Source organism: Scophthalmus maximus, chromosome 1 (genome assembly GCF_022379125.1).
Source record: "Scophthalmus maximus strain ysfricsl-2021 chromosome 1, ASM2237912v1, whole genome shotgun sequence".
Classification (NCBI taxonomy): Eukaryota; Metazoa; Chordata; class Actinopteri; order Pleuronectiformes; family Scophthalmidae; genus Scophthalmus; species Scophthalmus maximus.
Window position 1 is genome coordinate 4485378 of NC_061515.1, and position 24138 is coordinate 4509515.

The 24138-nt window shown below is 42.2% G+C and overlaps 1 protein-coding gene across 2 annotated transcripts in view; it reads right to left on the reverse strand.

Moving 5' to 3' along the window:
• LOC118312504 (nuclear factor of activated T-cells, cytoplasmic 1-like) overlaps positions 1–19123 on the reverse strand; it is a 109173-nt gene extending 90050 nt beyond the window's left edge. For both annotated transcript variants that reach the window (XM_035637184.2, XM_035637175.2), the window contains exon 1: positions 18503–19123. The gene's annotated coding sequence lies outside the window, so the exon portion shown is untranslated. The remainder of the gene's footprint in view (positions 1–18502) is intronic.
• Positions 19124–24138: the final 5015 nt, after the last annotated feature.

A 24138-nucleotide genomic window follows, 5' to 3' on the forward strand; every position in this document is an offset into this window, starting at 1 on the left:
AAATAAACATTGATGTTTTGGTACCTTCCTCTGCTTCGTTTACAGTAAAACATGTCATAATGTCACGCTGCTACTTAGTAATAAATGCATCAGAGACTGGGATGCTTGATTAATTAAGCAATCTTGTCAAATTTAATTAAACACTGCTAAAACTTGTGCTTAAAAACTGAGCAACAATTTAACATAAACTCATCAAGTGTTGCAAATCTTTCATTTGTCTACATTTGTGTACACAAATAATGAAAGAGAGAGTTCCGTTTGACCCACTGGCAGAAAATGTCACTCATGTTGATTATAGTGTTGACACCAAATTACTCAGAAGAAGCAACTTGCATCATTCTCATGAATCTTCAACAATTACCCGTACATAAATCAAATCAGTGTATGATGCTAAAGCCTTGATTTTGAGGAAATAAAAAAAAAAACATCTATCAGACCAATAAGTTATAACTAGATCAATCGTCACTTTCCACCACTTGTTCTCACAATCATCAGCGTGAGTTCCTTGCCCAGGATAAGGGCCCCATTGTGAGAGGCCTCCATCAATCCCCCCCGGCGCTGCAGGGGTTAACTGCTCTAACTTTATACTACGAGACAGCTGTGCTGTTTTTGCTGTTGCTATATTTGTCCACATAGGAAGCTATCAATTGTAAAAGGCCAACACCACTCCTACACCCACCGATACAAGCACACACATACACATACACAAACCTTGCGGTCTATTCTCAAAGGGACCACCCAGGTACAAGGAGCAATTACTTCAACAACTTTGGGTTACATCAACATTCTCAACCTCCAGTAATGCATCATCTCTATAGCTTGGTTTACTGAAGCCCAAGTTTCATATCCTACAAATTATATTTCATCCACTTTTCTACAAATCCTGATTCACGACTTCCTTACACCCGCAGAACTCAACAGACATCTTATCCATTGGCGTCATTTCAGCTCGCGTTTTCCCCCCCACTCACTTGCATTCCAAGAAATTATTGTCATATCTAAACATCGGCGCAATTATCTCTCCCATTTGGCTGTGCTGGTAATGTCTGTATAAAGCAATAACGTGTCTGACATGCAACGTGTATGCCGACATCTGTTCACAAGACGCGCAGCGTCCCCCCTCGATATTCACTCCCTATTGTGATCATTTTCAATTGATTCTTTATGAGTCATTTCAAAGCTAATGGCTTGTGAGCGGCGCGGTGAAGAGAGGACCTTTGAGAGAAGGTTCCCCAGACTGACAGAGGGATCAGAGATGAGTCGTCTGCACGGAGAAAGCGAGGGGGCGAAGTAATCAACAATCTGCTGAAAATTTGTGCATAAAAGACTACAATCACACAGCCCTCATCCATGATTATATTCTAAAGTGCCAATTATGTCGCGTCAGAAAACTACAGCGAGAGGTTGACACTCTACAATAAAGCAAATAATTTCCAGTTGGAGGAGCTGCAAAAACGCTAATATGAGGGGTGGAAGATGGGGTGAGGAGGATCTCGGTGAAGGAAGTAGCTAATAACGTTTAATGGTGCGTATCAGGAAGCCACAGTATGCAGGGAAAACACAGCTGGCTTCATTTTGTAAACTATTTGATATACACATCTATCCCGCTCACAATTATCAGCTGTTCTCAGGCCACTGGGGACAGTTTAGGAACTCCAATCAGGGACATTTTTTCTCCCCATGCACTCGTCAATTGTGGAGGAAAAGCCATTAGTATCGTACCAGGGGAGTGGTCGCGATGTGCCCGGTTATTCATACACTCATTGGAAATTAACAATTTGAAATTAAAAATGTTATTTTTTTTGGCTAATAAGTCATACTAGATTTCATCTGTGTGTTTTATTTTAATTTAGCTTCGACTGGTTATGTGATGTCATCACAACTTCGACCTATGGACGAGCTAATGCTACAGCTAATGCTATAGCTAGCTCCTTTTACCGATACAAAATGTACATAAGTATAAACTGAACATAACACTGACTGTGTTGGAGAGGCAGATGACTCGGCAGCTGTTGAAATAAGATGGACGGAATTTACATCTGTTTTTTAATCAGTACTAATGATAGCAAGCTAAGTTTGTTAGCTTCCACTTTCTGAATGAAATGTGAACTTTACAGTACAGTGAATCCCTTTCAGTTCTCATCTTGTAAAGGAGCAGACGTCTTAAATCGATACTAGTGGACTTGAAGAGGAAAACTATTTTGTATCAGGGTTTATTCGTTACATGTCTACAATGTTTGTAGAATATAAGGAAAACCTAATATATCTATTAAAATATATATATTTATATATTCACTATTTAAACATTTATTTTGCAAACTCTGCAGTAAAATACAGGAATATTAGATATAAAAAAAATATATATATATTTCAGTCATGTTGGGGATGTGAGAAGCAATATTTAGGAAATCAAAGGAGAATCCTTATTTTGACCATATTGTCAATCAATGGAATGGAATAAACTGCAAAATGTTAAAATGTGTATCTAACTGTGTTTTTTTTAATGGTAAGCCTATATTCATTCTATAAACATAAGTTCTTCAGTGGCGGGGCACTTCACAATGTTTCTCTCCCATACAGTGCTCCCTGTAGGGCACTTCACCTTTTTTCAGTTCATTGAAAGGCCACTCTTCATGGAATCATGTTTTTTCACACATGGGGGCATATAAGAGGGGACAAATATTTTTATGTTGTTTTTGTTTTTTTCACTGAAAGACACCCATGTAGAACCTGCAGCTCACATTGCATAAAATATTCTTCATTTAAATGGCATTAATAGCCATATCATATTTTGTGGGTTGCATCTGATTTTCTTCCAATGGAGGAGACACTTCAGGGGCACTTCAGTCCAGACTGTCCCTGACAGAGGCTCTCTTCAGGGCACTTTGTACTGATTTACCCAAAACTAAGATGCAGCCAATACATAATTATAGTACATTTTATCATTTTTGTGGGCACCATAGATGGCAGTTTATCATGTTTGCTCTACTGTGGGGTCTATTTGCTGCAACATTATTCCTGATACAAGAAAGCAAGGAACATTTACATTTCAGTTAGACTTTAGTTTTATACAAAGGATAATAATCTTCTGAAATTGGAGCAAATAATCAGAATACAAATAACAGGCATGTATTCTTTTTTTTCTTGTTCAGCAAAAAACAGTGTTTATAAAAATTGTGAGATGAAACACTGGAAAAACATCCTGCAATGAATCCAGAGATAGACAGATAGATTAGATTTCTGTCCAAACCAAGAGATATGCCAAGTGATCAAATTACTCTTTTCCTTTGCAAAATTACAAAATAACAATGTTTGTAAGCATCACAGACAATCCAAGTTCTTGTTAAACAAAATGGGAATGTGCTTAAACACTTTTTTTTTCCCCCGACAGGAAGTCTGCACATGTATTTAAAACATGAAGCATAATTGCCTTGTTTCCAAACTTCTGAACCTTTGTGTTTTTAGTGGTTGAGAGTTCAACTTTCTCACTCACAAGGGTCAAATAATTGTCAGTGTCACCGGCAGATTTAGAGACTGAAGCACCGGAAGATAAACCACTAGAGGGGACAAAGCTATATTCTCCGGCTGGTAGGATTTACACTGTACTGCAATGAGGATAAACCCATCATTAAATCATTATGATTCCAACTCTTGACTCCTGAGGTTTTATTTCTTCTTTCTTTTTCATACCCACCGCAGCGTGCGAAAAAGTGTATCCTGAACTTTACAAATTGGATGTTGTCTAACAAGCCACTTGCATTTGATGGGCCTAATTTAAACTATTATGCTCTTGCGGTTTCCTGATCCTATTATAAATATTTGAAGGGAAGTATTTATCATTCAGATACTGTATATCAGCACAGATGGATTTCCTGTGCAAGCAAAGGTCAGTGATTTAGATGTATAAACATGCGAGCGGAGAAACCCTGTGTGCCTTGACCTAACAGTCCTGGCAGTAATGTCAAACAGGGTCTGTGGCGACAATGGTGCGGCGGCGAATCTTGTTAGTCTCAGGTGTTTCAGATGTTGTCGCGGGTTTGTGAAAAGGCTGATCATACCGCAATTTAGCCCTTGTGTGTCGCCTCGAGTTCTCCTCTCCCACCAGCTCTGAGGCTGCCTAAACAAGCGTTGCGGTTCCGCGGCGAGCCGCTGGTAACGCCAAGTGTTTATCGCACTGCGCAATGTGCAGGTGACAGTAATTATCAGCAGATGACAGTGGCAGTCCCCAACGTTGACCAGATGGAGATACAAGGGTCACGCGTGTACAGCTGTAGCGGGCGAGGGAGGTGGGTGGGGGGGGGGGCAAGGAAAAGGGTAGAAATGACAGAGATGAAGGTGGAGGGAGGAGAACGTTTGGGGACAAAGCATGCTCCCTGTGTCGCAGGGCAAAAAACCCCCACGAAATGGGCGTCTCGTTTTGAAGCTGTGAAAAGTCAAAAGGAGAAGGAACTCCAGGTAATGCTTTGGGCAGCGTGATGCAGATCAAACTGGCTGCCTTTATGAGTTTCCTGTTGTAAACCTGCCAGCCTCCTGTTGATGATGACATGTGCCCTGCATGCCACGTTAGCTCTCAAAGCGGGTGCACACGGTGTGTAAACTCTATTCTGGGGTTAAATGCTCGCATATATACAAATCGCGCATGCAAAGCACTGCAGCGACAGTCATAGCCACTGAGGCAGACGTGATCAAAACCACCCAACATGGTGTTCACTGTTTGAAGTCAGTCAGTGGGGGGCGGTAAGGCAGGGTAAGGTACATTGACAGATATTCATGCTGAAGTCACAGTTCCTCTACCGCCAGGTTGCATCTGAATATCCATAAATATGGACTTTAATGTTCAATGCTCAATGATGTCTGGCCTTGTGATAGACACGGTTTCTCACTAAGCTTCACCCAAAACATGCTTCGATAGATCAGAAGAAGACCACAGCCAGGTTAAAAAAAAGGTTTTGGGGAATAATTTAATCAGCTGACAAGACAAACCCTGAGTTTTCGTTTGCTGATGTATCGTAACTTCTCAGGGTTGGTGATGGAACGCAACAATAAAAACGTAATTGAGCATCTTGTAGTTGACACTTGAACGACGAACTGGGTGGCTAAAGTCACACAAGCCACTTGTAGCCAACAGGTTCAATCAGAAACACCACTGCTCACTTTCTTCACCGTCATCACTTAAAATGCATTAAACCCAGCAGTAAATATGATAAAATGTAACATAATTAAACCCAACTGTGAAAATAATAACACACGTGACTGTGAACGCCAAAACTGTACGTCTGCCATCACCTCGCATGGAACCGTCAACCAAAAAACAAAAAGAAAAAAAAGTGATACTGTGGCTGTTCTTTCCACAGGATCCAGTGTCTCGTTAAATGCCACTCGGAAAACCCCCATTAGTTCATTTCCCTCTTGGTTAATTAACATCTGCTCCTGACCTTTTCCGACGAATAGGTGCAACTTTATCTTAAGAGTCAAGGTTACGAAACTATGTATCAGAGCAGATTGATTACTGATCAGTGGGCTGAAGGAGAGAGAGGCCTCAGCTAAAGGCTGACCCTCACCAGGGTCAGTAGAATACGAGGAACAAAAATTAGATAGTCTACAGTTTGGGCATCATTTGTATTTTCAATTTAATGAGTGAGGTGGACAGGGGTGGATGAAATATCTGAAGCAAAAACATTAGACCATAAAGGGACCGTATATATATCAATGTAAATATAAATATTGACTTGACACAAGCTCTTACTCATACTGGATGTAATTCATGACCCTATTACCACCAACAGAACAAAAATAAAAGCATTTCAGAATACAGAAATACATTTCTGTTGATATTAAACAGATTTTCAGCAAAACCTTGTATTCTAAATGTATTTAAATCTATCTACAGTGCAGGCCACTGTACATAAGAGCATAGTCATCCAATCAAATCACAAAGGAATAGTTGTGCACCCCATGGTCTACCGTACCGTGGAATGGGCTTGTACTTCTATCTACACCCATTATGATGCACAAGAGCACTCATCAGTCTAATGAACTCCAGTGCATCATTAAATTACATATCCACATCCATGCTGCGACTTTTAATCTAATCTAAACGTTTTTTGGATATATTTTTTTTGTCCAGTCTACACGCAGGGGTGAACATTTCGGCCTCTTTGTGACTTTGTTAGCGTCTCCGCTAAAGATCAGTTTATGATCTCATTGTCTCATTGTCTTCTGCAGCTCACAATGAGCTTTATTGTCGTGTCTATGGGGGTTATTTTGAATGGGGATTCAGACTCACAGTACAATCAATTAGTGCCAGTGACACAACAGCAATCAGCAATGCTGCCATATCATTTAAATAATGAATTTAAATGTGAAAGCAGATTCAAACAAACCCTTAACATGAGCACACTGCATTGTACTGGTGTTAATATTGGATTTATTTTTTTAATTTAGACAAACACTTGCCAGTGATACAGCGACTTAGCAGCCACAACATGTTGCTGACACCTCCTGTACTTCTTATCACCATGTGAGAAATATTTTTACGCAGATGTGAATGTTTTATTTCAGTTTTCTCTCTGACTCGGTTGCTCATAATTACAGCATAAACAATATGACATGAATGTCCCACGCTGAAATATGTAATCAAGTTTCAGCGAGTGAAATGTCGGATCTAGTTTTGTTTTCGAGGTTGACGCAGACTGGATATTTAAAGTACAAATATCTTCGTTTTTGTTTCGCTGATTGTGTCCATTTGTTTTGAATTGGTCATTCTCAAGCCAATGTACTTTATGCAAGCACAATACTAAACTGCCAAATGTTTTAAAAGGCCTCACACGCTTCTATTAGCATTTGGCTAATAACTCAAGGTCCACTTACTTACTTGTTCAGCTGCCCTGAACCACATCTCATGGTCTTCATGAGAGGGATTTCGCTCGCGTTTCTTTGTATTGGACATTATGTCAAATTTACTCTGTCATCATATCACTCTCTTGTCCGGAATTACCCATAACGCCCCTGTCATAGTCTCTGTGACCCAGAGTATGCCCTCCCCTCCACACGCTCAATGTGAGAATAAACAGTGATGTATGAACCACGCCATCGTGTCTTCATCATCCATACAAGCTGCTTTCAAGCAGGGACTCTGATCCCTATTCATTACGTCAAAGTGTGGAAGAGACATTTCTATTACCGCACCAGATGTCCAAATCAGCGGTGTTGTTTCAGTACTTACTGTGGCCAGCCTCCCCGGTCCCACCGTTTATTTACACAGGGGACCTCTGGATGCTGAGGGGGGGTGGGGGGGTAGTAGTCCTGACTAATTGTGAGCAGCTGTAATATCACAGGGCCATCATTAAGCGGGCAACGGCTTTGCACACGCATTCATAATCCAGCCTGAAATGGAATAGCGGCAGCATATCGCCGACCGCTACTGAATTACCGGATTGTTAGTGTGGCCTAAATTTTACACTCTGTTTATGAAAGACTAAACTGCTCAACGTGATTAGTACCCGCAACGGAGTGACATTTCTCCAGAGAGGTGGTCGGTCATGGGGAGGGGGGAATGCACAAGTTGGAGTGCGGAAGTACATTTCTCAAACTGGGTGTAGACCAGTGTGATGCAGGCTTCAACAGGTGGTTAAAAACTAAACCAAACCTTTTGAATGTCATTTGAGGTTTTTGCAAAATCAAGGAATAATTTTCAATGTGAACCAGAATTTCAGAAATTGATTTTCACATGTGAAATTATAATAAAGAAATCCAAAGCTGCTCATATCCCTTGTATGAAGAGAATAGAATAGGCTGGAAAACCCCACCTTGCTTCACTCTCTGGAATTCCAGCTGTTTAAAGAACCTTAAAAATAGAATATGATGAAATATAGACAAATAATGTCACAATAGCCCTCAATTCATTTTCTAATGCTGTTTACTCAAGCATTGGTAAGAGTGCTTTTGGGTGCCCCCTTTTTTGTCATATCTCCTTTGTTGATATTTGAATTTGTCAGTGCATGTCGGGACTCCTAAATGTTTTCATAATCTGGTTTTATTATAAGCAACGCTGGCCAATGTTGAAAAATGAAGTCAAAAAAGACAACAACGCAGCCACCGCGGCCATCCGGCTCGGCAGACCGGACCGAAGTGGACCACACACAGTGTGTCTGTAAAGCTTTGCATAAAGGAGATATTAGAATGCAAACTGCAAACAAGCCCCCCCCAACTACTCAGTTTGCCTTCTCCGCATGTTTTCATTACTCTAAACAACTGCGTCACTGCGATAGCATGATTGCAAACTCTTCTTTTTTAATATGGGTTTTTTTTTGGTATTGTATGTAGACAAAAAAAACAAACTTTGGTTTGCAGGACATCAGGAGATCCACATCCTGTGTTTCAGAGTGTGTTTTGTGAGTTGCAGTCTGTGTTTGTGCGTGAGAGAGTGGAAAATGAGACACTAAGGCAGACGAGATAAAAGGTTTCAATTTCGTATTATAAATATTTAGTAAGGCCTATTTAAGGGGCGGCACGGTGGTGCAGTGGTTTGCACTGTTGCAAGGAGGTGTAGAGTTCGAAACCTGGAGTTTTAATGTTCCCCCTTGTGTAGGTTTTCTCTGGGTATTCCTGCTTCCTCAGTCCAAAGGGGAGCATGTCTATGTTCCCTCCTCCCTATGTTCCCTCAGCCCTGTTCCCTCACCCTAACCCTAACCCAACACTGAGGGAACACGGGGCCTAATTTTGATGGGGGGAAAATTTCATAGAAATGAGGGAACATAGGGCTGAGGGAACATAGGGATGACCCCGTCCAAAGACATGCCACTCTTGCGAGACTCCCCCAGGGTCGGCTGGGATTGGCTCCAGCCCCATTCACGTCCGTCAAAGAATAAGCGTGAAGCCAAAGGATGGGTGAACCTTTTCAAAAGTTATTTGAAACATATTAATACTGGTGTACTCTGAAGCTTTAATCTTGAAATCATGAGAATTTAGTTTCTGGTGTTGTTTCCTAACCATTGTGGTCCTCAGTTTTTCAGCCCCCACTCCCAAGACATCGGCCTCTCTTCTGTTTAGACGCAGGGTTTATGCAGCCAGACATACAGGGTTATTTCAAGAGGTCCCTACTCCATTTTCATGAGAGAGCACATATGCAGATTATCATCCCTATCAGCGCCCTGATCTCAAATCAGCCCCCCTCATTACCGGAGCTTAGCCAAGAAGACACAGCATCAATATTAGATGACAATGATGGGAAGAGGTCACTCATATAAGCTCGGAGGTTCCCACCCCTCCCCACGGAACATTGTTCACAGCTGGGGCCGGGAGAGCCACGCAACATGATATGATTCATGACAGATGACCTGTACGTTCAGGGCACGACAAGAACCAAAGATGAAAGCTTTAATCATGATATGGACACAGTCCACTCTGCTCCTCCTCACTTTAACACAATAGACTGATTATTAGTGGTTCATTAATATGACCAACCTGACTCCTAATACCACCGGGAGGAATCCCTTCTATGCTTCTAATTTGTTCCATAGCTTCTCCTGACAACGGAAGCTTGGCCATGTTTTTATGGCTTTGTCTGGAATAGTAACCTAATGATGGCACAAGATAAATGGTTAAGGGGTCATATTAGGACTTTATGGCAATCTGTCGTTGTAATGATATCTCAGTCAAAACTACAACTGTGAGTGTTATGGCGGCACTGGGGGACTCACATTAACAAGTCATTAGCTTTCATTCTCTCCTGACCTTTTACCTAATTTGATTGCAATCCATTTCCAAATTTCTTCTTGTTCTTCTTTTTTTGAGAGTTTTCAGCCTTTTAGAAAGGAAGTTCAACAGCAAGAACAGCCTAAATATGTGTAGTTTGGTGGTCAACAGTTCAGAGATGGAACAGGTTTTGGCGAATTAAACTGTTTTTCCAATTTTCCCCTAAGTGAGAAACTAAGAAATGCCTAAAAAGGAACCTTTTTTTAAATATATTTGGTTAATACTGACAACACAGACAGGCGGCTCGATCTGTCGAGATGTGCTACAAGTAACTAGAGAACTGCACAAGCGGACTGCTTGTAGTTTAGTGCCTGTCATCCCCAGACATCATCTGACAAACGGCTCCTGTGCGGTTGCACTGCGACATCATGATGCCAGGTTGCTTTTCTTCTAATTCAGTTTGTGAAAAAGGACGAAAATGCATGTTTAAACCAAGGTGCCTCATTTTCATTAAGATTCATCAAGATTATCCTTGCAGTTGCCACCAACATTAGCATATAAATATCAATTGACCCTGCGTTTACTTCACTGACACAGATGGGAATGAAAATACTTGCATCTATCAACACTCAGGCAAAAGATACGGGACAAGATGAGAAGAGAAAAACATGAGAGCGCAGGGACACTGCAAAAGACACACCAAAATATATTTATTTTTTTCCCCCTTGACTGAAGCTTATTTCAATGGTTTTCTAAATCTTAGCTTTTGACTTTTTCTTGTTGCTTTTTTCTTGTTTTTGAGAGATGAGTGTTGCTGTGCCCAGGATAGGATTAGCATTATGTCACATCTATACTATACTATTCATTTTTATGGCTGTTCAATGGAGCACAACCAGTTATTTGTCGCATTTCATTCCACCACCAGTTGCAGTTTTCACCATACTGCCCACTGTTGAGTGAGAGCGATGATCTTCAGTATGACTTTGGCGTTTATTTGTCCCTCTTCTCTCTCTTCTTTCATTAGAGCCGTTACGCGTCAGTCTGTGTTCTCAGAACGCAACGACAAAGTGCCTCTGCTGGGTTCTCCAGAGGCGGATCAAGGTCAGGCCAGGAGTTGCAGGGGCTGTGGGACAGTACTATGTGTGTGTGTTGGGGCTGGGGGAGGTAGACGGCGAGAGGGACACCTCTGGACCCTGACGGCTCCGGTTGCCTGAGCCATGACCGCCGGGCTGGAGGAGGCTAGCCGCAGATCGATCGTCGCGGAGCTGAATCCCTGCGATAGGGGGGCGATTGGATGCAGCGCGCTGGGACCGAATGACATAAGCCCAGACGTCTAAGTGTCCCATTAGCAAGACAGCCGCCCATGTCCTGGTGCCCCCCCCCCTTCGCCGACGCTGGCATCATGGAAAAACGGCTCAGGTGTTCCCCTCTTCTGCTCGAGGACGTCTGCAACACAGAGGGGAGCAGCTGATGGCGGGACAGCTACGACACTCTGCATGTGGCGCTTCTGATCCTCCATATGTAACCAGAGCAATTATATCTTTATGGCCTTCATAAATCACCTGAGGAAGCGGCCGCAAGGCTGCATGTGTGTGTACGCGTGTTTTTGTTTACATTCACATGCATCTTCATATTTGTGCATATTGCATATGTTTGGGGCTAAACGGAGCAGGGGGGGCACCCAGGCCACGTGTGCGCTTTCCCCCCACGTTCAGCTCTTAAGACGACACGCTGCGGTCAGAATGTTGCAAACGATTCCTAAACACATAAGAAATGATGACAAAACAAGGGAGGCCACACACAGAGGCTGCTGTGACACACCGCCTGCTGGGCCCAAACACACAGGCAGCGTCGAGCTCAACTCGGCTCTGGTGAAGGACGCGCCCGCATGTTTTATGACTCTTCCACCCGCTGCAAATGAGTATATTTACATGTCCTCAAAACGAGTTTCAGGGCCCGGGATATGCTGCCAAGGACTGTCCATCAAACTCTTTGCCATCCCCTTATTATAACATAGTCATCAACACGGCGTCAAGCAGGGGATTTGTAACTAGTAATAAACTCTGTCAAAAACATGATCTCCATGAAATAGTGGTCTTCGGGAAAGCAGCAGTTGTGTAATGAGTCTTGAATAATACTTTCCTAGATATTGTCTGGACATTTTGATGTCATGATGAAGGCTACTAGGCCTCGGGAGCAGCGTTTTAGAGGATGTTGAATTAAGACAGACATATTTTTGAAAGGCTCGCACTAATACGATACATTTAGCATTTGTCTCTTAAACTCCCTGTCATTGTTTATGTGGATGTATTTTTCATTGCTCTAAGAGTCAGTTTATTCCTTTTCAGAATCTTGAAAAACATTCGGCACGGTCCAATAAACATGCTTAGGGGAGGGGGCATTATGGGAAAAATATGCTCACGGGGACAATGTTGACCCCTCACCTCCCATTTACCGAGCGCACTGTCACCTCCATGTTCCCATTAGGTACAGTGCAGAACAGCAGATCACACATTCCACAGCTGAGATTTGATCTTGCAGTTTGCCATTGTGTGTTTCCAGTGCTGTCTGTGGTAGACGAGTGTTCATTCTCTGGAAGGACTCAAGTTTTGATTTATTGTGAAGTTCCTGGGGTCCCAGGGCAGCTGGCTGCTTCACACAGTACGTTATGATGATGATGACTGTTATTGCTGTCTAGTTGTTAATAACTGTCCATGTGATGCATACAGTCAGTGGTGAGATCACAACGGATACCACGTTAATGACAGTGGAGTAAAAGGCGCATGCATGCAGCCACGGACGCATTTCATATCCTCGTGTTTAACTGAGATGTAAGAATGAATCAGTACAGGAAATGGTCTCTTGCTAAGCCGTGCGTGTGGTCAAGAGAGACGGCCATAAACAAAGCTCCTCTTTGTGACTCCTCTTCACTCTGTAGTGCTCTTCTCTCGCTGTGTGTGTGTGTGTGTGTGTGTGTCCACTCAACTGTTGGTCCGGTGCTAAGACGTCTCTCACTCATTCCAACAGTCTTATCAAACTACAACGCAACGACTAACTGCATTAAAACGACCCTCGGCCCCCGTTCTTAAAAATGTCTAGTGGCATTCAGTGTCACGTTGATACAAGAATCACGTGCCTGGAACAAAAATGTGGACATGGGACATTTGAGGAAACGGAGTGAAAACAAATACTGCCTGCATCTGAATTATGTAAATAATAAATACGCCGCAGAGCATGAACTCCAAAACCTCGGAGCAACTGCAAACACAAAAATAGTCTCACAAGAGCTCTGATCTTGAGAGCAGATGTTCAGGAAGTTACTCACTTTGTCTTTCGGAGGTCCACAGATGATCGCGGAGAACGGACTGTGGAAGGCCACGCGCACATACTGTATATTTCATTCATATCACATCACAGTATTTGTAAGAGGATTGTTTAAATGATGCTGGTGCAGCTTAAAACTCAAACACAGGAGAAGGACAGCAATCTGCCTAGATACAGAGAGGTGACACTGCCTCGATCCTCTTCCCACAGCGCTGGCCCTGATGCATTCCCTCTCTCACTCACTGTAATTGCGATGCAATGATGTCAGCGTGACAGGTGAGACCGAACGCGAGACAGCGTTGAATAAGCTGCCGCCACAAGTATCAAGAGCACCAAAGACGTATCGGAGACACTCTATGGGGTGTCAATTTAATCATGCTCGAACCGGGTATCGCCTTCCTCCCCCATGATTCCACCATTGACAAAGAATCCTGCGTACTGCGTTGCACGGGGCGGCGCTGCGGCCTCCTGCTCTATACGGAATCTGTGACTGACACGATCCCTGACACGCAGACATACGCGCACACACACACACATCACAGCGGGGGCAACTGAAGGGTTGGTGATGTGCATAGTGTGGCCAAGCTCCACGCAGCCAGGGCAAGGTAATGATTCATGTCGAATTAATATCAGAGAGAATCCAGACTAAACAAAATAATAGAAAAACTTCAAAGGATTCAATGCGAAGTATAAAGTAACCTGTGTGACTCACTTGGATGTGCCTTGTGCTCTGCCATGCGTTCTACCTGTGAAATCAAACTGAGTCATAGCTATGACTCCCCCCCCCCCCCCACACACACACACAAACACACACACACACACACACACACACACACACACACACACACACACACACACACACACACACACACACACACACACACACACACACACACACACACACACACACTTCCACCCATCACTGGCCCCCCAGCCCTCATACACAGTCTGCAGGCAAACAAGAAATAATTCATACGGCTTCCCACACAGGAGTGGGTGTCCTGTATCGGCCTGTCCGCTCCGCTGCCTGTCTGTTATCACCTGCAATTGAGGTAATCCACAGGACTATTATACTGCAGCTTATTGTACAGGAGAATATAACTGCTGCTGCTGCACCACCACCTCGTCTACCCCCACCTCCTCTGTCACAGACAAACCATACCTCTAGAAAGCCGACACCTCCGAGACCAACAAACTCTCTGCACACATTTGCAGATATGCTGTGTATGTGTCAAGCTAACTACATATCTCAGCTACTGTATGCACAGTTCAGCTGTTGCATTTACAATGTATCGGTATAATAAATTCATGTGAACAAGTATTGAGAACTTTACTTTAGGTATAGTAAGAGCAGAAAAATGTACTGTTGAGTTGAAGCTGATTTCAGCTTCTTCATCCTCTTTAATTAGGATGACAGAATGATTAATACATTTTTTTTATTTTATCTGATCATCATGTTTCATACAGTATAATATATCTCTCTGAATTGGAGTGAGGTATAAAGCATCAAATAGTGGAGGCCCTCAAGTAAAGTACCTCAAAATTGTACTTCTACAGTACTTGTACTTGATTAAATGCACTTGATAACTTTCATGAGAAATTGGCAGAATATGCACATGTTGAGATATTGAAGCCTGCTGGTTGTGGGCTGACCTAAATTTGACAAAATTTAAACTTATCGTCCTGAGAAATGCATCAATTTCATATATGTTCTTGAAAATAGACAAAATTATACGAAGCAAAATTTCAACATTTTCTTTTTAATGGCCACAAAAAATTAGTTAAAGTAGAAATCCGACAATGTCATAAATTACATTTGCTTAATTGAACATTTTACTTATCCAGATGTCCAAAAGTATAATCAGACACAAAATCTAGAAATCTTAATCTGGAAAATAAGTGACAATAATCACTGTCAAATACATGACGTGAGTAAAAGGTACAATACCTGCTTCTGAAGTTTGCAATATTAGTACAAATTTTGAATATACCTTAAAATTACACTTTAATATAATAAAACATAAATACACGTAGTAACCTGCCACTTTTGGACACTTCCCTGTCAACAAAATGTATGAAACTATTGTAGACAAATTTGCAAGTGAACGAGCGACAAGACAAAGTGTAAAATTGAGTTTTGCACCTTCTTATTGATAGATTTGCTTTGTTTTGTTTTGGTCACAATGTTCTGAACCAAACACGTCGGAACTGTAAGTTCACTTTTCACCTGACAGTCATGTGATATGGTCGGCGTCAGAGCACCGAGACATCTCTTAATTTCTTCGGCAGAAGAAAGTGACATGCTTTCGATCTGCAATAAAACGGCATTTGAGCGGTTTAAATAATTCAACACACCAAGTTGCAAACTCACACAAATATCAATGCTCCCACAGCCTCTCATGTTGCCACAGGGCCAGAGAGGGAATTGTACTGGGAATTGTCAACATTCCCATGATGAGCCTGCAGGCCCTGTGGTCCAGGGGAGGTGTCGGGATGAGGCAGGGGGCAAAATTGATTGTAAACGCTGAATTATTCAACCAGGCCCCTCCGCCATTTGAGTGAGTTTCTTCGGTTACGTGCAGAAGAGCTTTCATAGCAAAACGGGAGAAGATTATCTTCCACAGGCCCCCGTGGAGGCCCCTGAACGCCTCTCATTAACGAGACAAAGCATCTACAGCCCAGACACACAGATACGGACTGACACCGACCCAAATTTACACTGACACGCACACATTCTGACACGCACGCGTGTAGACATGCGAGTGCTGCTGACACAGATATCTCATATCTGTACACATACACTGGCCAACCTGCAAAAAAACATGCAGACCCCGCTGCACAGGATTAGAAAGGAAGGGAAAGAATAAATGGGCGTGAAGGTGCTAAATTATCCAGTTTTTGAGTTGTTTTGGAACTTAACAAGTGTCTCAACACTAATCCCCTGTAATACATAAAATGCTCATCAGTGTTGCTAGTTTGATATCCCCCATTCATCCAAGTGTAACTGAGAAGCCCCTCGCTCACTTGAACAGCAGATACATTTTTCGAAGAACAAAAAAAACAAAAAACAAGTAAGAGCTGCCAGTTAATCCTTGGCCTTAAGCTGTTAAAATATCCTTTAATGTCTGTATTTACATATTTACTAGATTCCCACCAGAGTGCTCTCTCAAATCTCTTTGAGAAAAAAGGCATAAAAGAGATGTGATGAACCCGACATGTCAGTTCAACGGGCACTGTTTGCTCTTCTCATACAAATTTCTTCACAAGCTTTCCTCAATCACAGCACATGCTTCATTAGAAATGAAAACGAGCAGGGGCTCATGAGAAGTAATTCAATGTGAAATGCTTCTGCTTTTACCGTCTCCTAGAACCTGCTATTACAATTCAGGCGAGACTCCGGTTACAGAAAAATCCCGATGACCTCACGGCCCCACAATAAATCTATCTGAGGAAAAAGGGGTGCGTGTGAGGCGGAAATGCAACTCAGCGTGAAACGAAATGAGGAGGGCTTGGGATGCCAGAGATATGACTGCAGAAGTGCAGGAAACTCTAGCCTGGTGTTGCGGGGCCCTTTTGGCCCGGGCCATCATTAAATGACTCGCTGAAATTTTAATTCTCTGATCACATTAAGTGCTTCGGGAAGACAACAAACTCTGCGGCGCAGAAGATCTTGGCCGTGTCATCTCAGTGTGAAGAGGGATGCGAGGTCCTTTTGGCATTAGGTTGGTCCTTCTTTCTTTTCTTTTTTTTTTTTACTGCTGGTGTCTTATCAAGGTTTGGGTTACACTTTTGCATAAGATGGTGGATGTGTGTGTATGTGTGTATGTGTGTGTGTGTGTGTGTGTGTGACAGCTCGTTTCACCACCCTGACATCCTCACTGTCCTGCAGCATGAACCTACGCAGGTGACAAGTCACCACACACAGGAGTGTATCATTATACATTTGTTCCCTAATCAGAGCCCTGAATCAAATCGTCAAACTACGCTTTAGTGCTAAGCCCAGGTTGAAAATTAATGAAAATTAATTTCTAAAGTTAACGCTGACCATTATTCTGATCTGAAGTCCTGTTAAATTACAGTCAAACAAATTCACACAATGCAGATTAAGCCCATCAGCACCAGGTAGATCTCTCTGTATGTCGCAGTGGCGACAAATACTGTGTTTTCTTTACTTCAACAAGCAACGACTGGTTTGCCACACAAGCTGAAGACGGGGAGCGACTGTAGTAAATCAGACAGCGTAGGATTACAGCAGCATGGCAGAGCCCATGGCAGACAATTTAGGAAGTGTCTGAAGAAAGTTTCTGCTGGTCCAGATAAAAAAAAAAGGAGGAAGGATTACGATTGATGAACGTTGAGGATGAAAATGAATTAAAAGGAGCTATTAAGAGACTTTGGGTTCACCTGGTAAAAGGGACCTGGGGGCCCCTACAAGGAATTGTGTAATCGGCAGTTCTCGGGGCCTTGGCCCCAGGAAATTGCCTGCTTATCCGACCCTGCTGCAACACCCCAGGCTACAAGTTCACTGTTCACGCAGTGGGCGGCGTGCATCTCAGGAGGTAGAGGCGGTCGGCCACTAACTACAAAGTTGGGGGGTTCGATCCCCCGCTTTCCCCAGTCCGCATGCCGGACAATCTCAGATGTCTCCCAAATATAAAAACAACCAAAACATTAAACGTGCACTTATTGCACTTTTTTTGATTTTAACAAAGGTCTAGATGACAATGTATAATGTGACAACTGGGTCTTTCATAGTAACGACTACGCAGAGGATTTTTTTTACCAAATTTCAGCAAAAGACTCTTTAGGCTTTTATTTATTTATCTATTTTTTACAAACTACACATTAACTCATGGTGTCATTTTCAGCAACAGCACGCAGCCATTTACAAAAACCACTCTGACAAGCCTACGGTACATCACTACGCGGCAGACGGACAAAGTTCGTGAGTAGCTGGTGAAAACTAGCGGGTCATGTAGGTGGTGAAGGGAGTGATCACCGAGCGATTCCTCTTCATTTAACAATTTTGCAAGAAACAACAACAGTGACTTCACTGCACGGTCTCAGCGGTTTACTGACGGTTGAACAAGGATTTAACAAACAAAAAAGTGTTAATATGAAATTTCTGCTGCAGCCTTAAAATGACCATGAAGTTCCCTTGAAAGGGACAGAAACATAGAAATATTCTAGGGAGCAAAATACATCAAATGACATTTGCACTTGAATCACAATAATAATTCCGCTTAAATGACATTTGCACTTGAATCACAATAATAATTCCGCTTAAGTGTGTTGATAACCAGGTTATCAACACACTTAACCTTCACTCCACAAGCACGCGCACACACACACGCGCGTGCACAAGCCAGCATATATGAACCAAAACACCTTGTTCTGGGCCTGATGCAACACTTGGGGGCGGAGGGGCCCAAAAGTGTTTGGCTGGTTCACTCAACAGAGCAATCAAATAAAAGTGTGGTACCTTAGTTCACTTGTGAGTCCAGTCTGCATCTTCAACCAGAACTCTCTCTCTCTCTCTCTGGGATGAAGGTCAGAGGTCAGGGGTCAGGCAGGCGTCCAGCGATGACGTGGCCTCGGCAGCTGATGACGTCACCGGTCTCTCGCGGCCTCAGTCCCTCGACGATCGAGGAGTCGGACCCGATGTCCAGAGAGATGTCGTGTGGTCTCTACCCGCCGAAGCAGAAGAAGCTCTCGGGTGTCAGCTGGGCAGCTTCTGGCACAAAGTCTCACAAATCCTCAAGGTTTCCCACGTCGATCACGACGAGCTGAAGCCTTCAGCGCAAGCTAGGTTAGCTGTGGCTAACAGTCCGTTCACTTTGCTAATGAATGCTCAAAATAAACACCGTAAGCTAATGAGCTAATTACACACGCGAAGCTAATACAACGAGTGAACGACGGTATGATGAACTTCGGGTAGAAATACCTCCTGTTGCCCACAAATAATATGTAGAGGCAATATTCTGATTGAGACTGTCGATACTGTTAAGACGTCAACAACATATTTGTTTGCGCAAACTTTATCACGGACTATTTCCACTGTGACTTAGTCAAACAAGTGCCCCCTACTCACTCCACTCTACTTCCTCTGCCATGTATCTTTCACAATAAAACTCCCCTCTAATGTCATTCCTGGTCCCATCATTTTTCCTTTACCACAATCATGAGGTTGTCAGTTTTCATTTATTAGTGAAACGTCAACCATTGGATGGATTCTCATGAAATCTGATAAATACACATTCATGTCATTGCTAAAGATAATGGTTTGTTAAGAGAACAGCTGCAACAGTTAAAATATACATTCATGTCATTGCTAAAGATAATGGTTTGTTAAGAGAACAGCTGCAACAGTTAATCGATTAACCAACTATTTTGATAATCGCATAATCGGTTCAAATTCTCTCATTTCAACTTTCTCAAATGTGAATATTTTCTGATTTCTTTGCTCCTCTGTGACAGTAAACTAAATATCTTTGGTGTGTGGACAAAACAAAACATCGTCTTGGGGTTTTGTGAAAAACGATCGCCATTTTTCACCATTTTATGACATTTTTTGATCAAACAACTAACCGTGTAATCGAGAAAAAATAATCAACAGATTAATTGATTATGAAATTAATCGTTAGTTGCAGCCCTAGTTAAGAGGTTTTAAGAAAACATCCTGACAATAGTTGGGTCACAGTTCATTGGAGGTAATTAAAGGAACCCAAGACAGCGAAAGTATAACATTAAAAGATAAACAGGACAACATTACCTTAAGTATACATTAGTGTAAATTAAAATAACTGAATTAACGAACTCGTGGCCTGTCCCCGACTAATGCAGGGACAAGTGGGCTACAGAACATGTTTGGATCATCATAGCATAATTAAAAAGAAGAATTTAAGCGCCTCATATTATTCACACGCTCATTTGCAAATACACCCGATAACCCGATCAGGTTGTGCAGATACACAGGCCCTTTAACAACCACTCTGTCCTCATCAGTATTTCCAGGTCGTGCATTATGGAAATTGGTTTTGTGTGTTTGACAGGGTCAATTTTCTGTCAATATCTCTGATGTTTTATCATTCAAGGACTTTCTGTAGTTCTCCTTCCTTCGCCTAATCTACTCACTTGTAGAAAGCTGAACACACTGCAACAGACAAGTTTGATGAAAAAAAAAGGGAAGGTAAACTCCACGTTGTCCCCATATTCTGATGTCTTACAAATGATGCTTTGCAACGACTGCCAAATCAAACATAAACAAAGGAGAGAACTCTGTACCCTCTGGCAATGCGATGAAAGAGAGACTGGCTTGAGGTCTGAAGTTCTGGATACATCATTTGTCTGAAAGGATTTTTTTTCTCTCGGCCTAATTGATACTAGTTTTATCCAGCTTCAACCCCCCCTGGGAAGCCAAAGGTGATGTTTTCATAAGAAGATCATGTAAATAAAGGCTACACGAGGAGAGGACCCCTACCAGTAGAGCATCATGGGAAGGGGCTACAGGCAAGAGCCCACACAAGATGCTGATCATGACACCAAGAGGTTAAACGTGGACATCATGTCTCTCTCTCTCTCTCTCTCTGGCCCCCTGAATGCAGTTTGATTATATATAGCGTATATTTAGAAATGTGCGTGTGAGTGAAATGCTCATATCTTGAACACAGATTATATATTAGGGGTGGTTGCAATTTCGGAACAACTGCCTAACAAAATAGTGAATATAGTACAATTTATTGATCTTATCTATTAAAGTGTGTGGCATAATGTGTAAGTGCACATATCCCTGTTTTATCGATTGTTACAAACAAAATGAAATTTAGCACGATTATTGAGCTTATAAAGGTCACAAAATATACAATAGACATCTTTGTGAAGTTGCACTTGCACACAGCTGTGTTTTGAGCTTAATGGTAGCTTTGGCATGCTAACATGCAAATGATAAGCTTGATCACCATCCTAGTTTAGCATGCTGGTGCTTTCTAGTAGACCTACAACTCATACTGATTGGATTTTCATTAGTTTTAAACATATTTTATTATTAAGTATTAGAGAAATTTTAATTTTGACATGATGATGGTTTGTTTAGCAATGACATGAATGTATATTTATCAGATTTCATGAGAATCCATCCAACGGTTGACTTTTCACTAATAAATGAAAACTGACAACCTCATGATTGTGGTAAAGGAAAAATGATGGGACCAGGAATGACTGTAATTTAATTAATGTCTGTACATTTGAGCCAATCAATTGGGAGGATGGTAGAAAGCGGTGAACTTTGACCTCCTGGCGATGCTAGAGGAACAGTCAAGTCATTAGGATTCATCCTCTGGGCACAAAAAGTTCACCCAGTAGTTAACTTCCCAAAAAATGGATGTCATTATGTTGATGGGATCATCAAACTAAGCAGCTTCCTCCATGCATATCTGTACAAAATTGCATGGCGATCTTTTCAGCTGTTGTCGAGCTATTTCATTTTGGATCAAAATGGTGAATCAAGCAAAATCAACTGGCCAAAAGGCAGAGTCACTGAAGTGTGTCAAGGTTCACTTATTTGTACCTGTAGTGGGGGTACTACCACTTTTTGAAATGGGTCTTTTGGATGTTTTTGTAAAAGGTGACAGAAATCTGAAGCTAAAACTTGCAGTGCTTCTGACCTCTCAGTGGTATTATCTGATTACACGTGCTGGCAGTCAAACAATACTACACCACAGAGGAGTCAGGAGCTATACTGTACACACAATCACTCAGCTCAGCAGGTGAATGCCTTTCTGCTCAGTGAAATGCAGCGAGAACGGTGGAACACACAATGGCAAAGCCTGTCCTGTGTAGAAAATGGACTTGTGAAAAAGGTAAACCGGATTCACAAGGCTACAAATGGAAAGACAGTACATGGCTAGTTTATATTTTAATTCCAGCTACACTGGGTGGTATGAGGGCGTTACATGTTACTTTATGCCGTACAGAAAACAAGGCTGGAATGCAAACAAGTTGTTTTTATTACGTACTTCAGGAGCAACGTTTTCTGTGGGAAAGAACAACTCCATTTGCTGCAAGACTTCGGTAGGAAGAAAACTAGAGCTGCAACAGTTCATCGATTAATCGAATAGTAATCGACTACGACCTTTATCGGCAACTATTTTGCTAATCGACTTATCGGTTCATGTAGTTTTTATGAAAACAGACAAAATTCTCTGATTCCAGCTTCTTAAATGTGAATATTTTCTGGTTTCTTTGCTCCTCTATGACAGCGAACTGAATATCTTTGGTTTGCGGACAAAACAAAACATCGTCTTTTGATTTGGGTTTGGGAAACAGGATCGACATTTTTTCACCATTTTATGGACCAAACAACTTATCGATTAATCGAGAAAATAATCAACAGATTAAGCGATGATGAAAATAATCGTTAGTTGCATCCCTAAAGAAAACGGTCTTACCTGCATCACTTTCCACTGACTCAAGGTAGCGATGCACCAACAATGCGACTGACCACACATGATCGTAGGACCAACACCATCAGAAGGTGCATTTGCTAACGTGGACGCTGGCTGGGAAAATGACAACCGCTTCAGTCTGCAATTAGCTAACGCACTAGCAACAACACTGTCGTGGTCGGTGCTGCTTCGTGTCAGGTATAAGAGAGACATTTTTGCATGTCCAAAAATAAAAAAATATTTGTTTCTATATTCATGGACATGATGAACTTGAGGTTTAACCACATATCGTCCTACATCACCTGTCATAACTGTAATAAAGACATTCATGTCTCTCTATGAAGAAAAAACAAAAACTGCAGCTCTTGCATACTGACGATGATGTAAGTGTCACAAAGTTGGCAGCTGAACAGAGCCACTGAGTTTCATCTGACCACAGTGACATGTTTGATCGGTCGGAGCTGGGGTTGGGGGCAGGCGGGAGGGGGCCCCTCTCCTGTGGCAGTGGAGAACAAACATAAATCTTCTTCAACAATCTATTTTCCATCATACTTATTCACAGGGGACATCTCAAAGTGGTCTTTACCCTTTCTGTCAATGGCTGCCCTCATCCATCAGTTTCATAGAGAATTATACCCCAGATCAATGTAGTTCACGACCACTGAGCATTTGTCGAGGGGTGGCGGAGGTGGGTGGGTGGGTGGAGGGGGGGTGAGGGTCGGGTGTATGCGTCGCTGCCTGTTGTCTGAGGTCTGATGGCTACCTTCCATCAGACCTTATTTTGTTGGCTGCCCGCTCATGCCCAGATAATTCACACCATGTAGTGTAAACAAAACTCACCATTTACGCTCCTTTTTTTCTCTGTAATTTAGAATTAGAAGCAATGCTACGAGATCGCACGAACACAGAAAGACTCATGGGAATGAATGAATTAATGAATGGAGCCTCTCTCACTGAAACATGTTTTAACTTTGCTCTGATCCCATGTGTGCAGGAATTCAGTTTTAATTGAATTAAAAACACTTTGGGTGCCATTATTCCACTATGAGCAAATGAAAACACCTTGTTGAACCCATGGTTCATCGGAAATCATTCATACTCACAGCAGCCCATACTCCAGCAGACAGAGGCCAAATCAAACAAGGTTTTTATTTTGTATTTTTGTAAATCTGTGAGCACAGCATAACTCTGCACTTAAACTTCAGCCGTGTCCTTGTTATCTGCTGTTGTCAAAAGCTATTACTCAAAAACAAGGAGTTCAATTTGAGGAGAAGGACACACTAATAATGGGTGTGAGAGACGAGGCCCCGTCAAGCCATTATGGAATATTTAGCAATACCATTACACACCCTCTGACAAAGATACTCAGCCCGGATAATGGAGCTATGAAGAGTTGTAGCACAATGCATAATTGCTCCTTCTGAAACATTGATGAATGAAGTTAGGGGGGCGGGTGGGATCAAATTCATAAATCAAATTACAGTACCTTTTGCCTCTGCAAGCTTAAACAGTTGAGGACTCTTTTAAATTGAATGGGGCTAAAGTAAATGAAGTACGCATAATTATGTGTATCTTCTCACTGCAGCATTGTCTTGGATGAATTTTTTACAAAGGCAACCATTAGCTACAAACTAATACCAGTTAAGCCTCAGCAAAACTGAATTATTAAATCTGT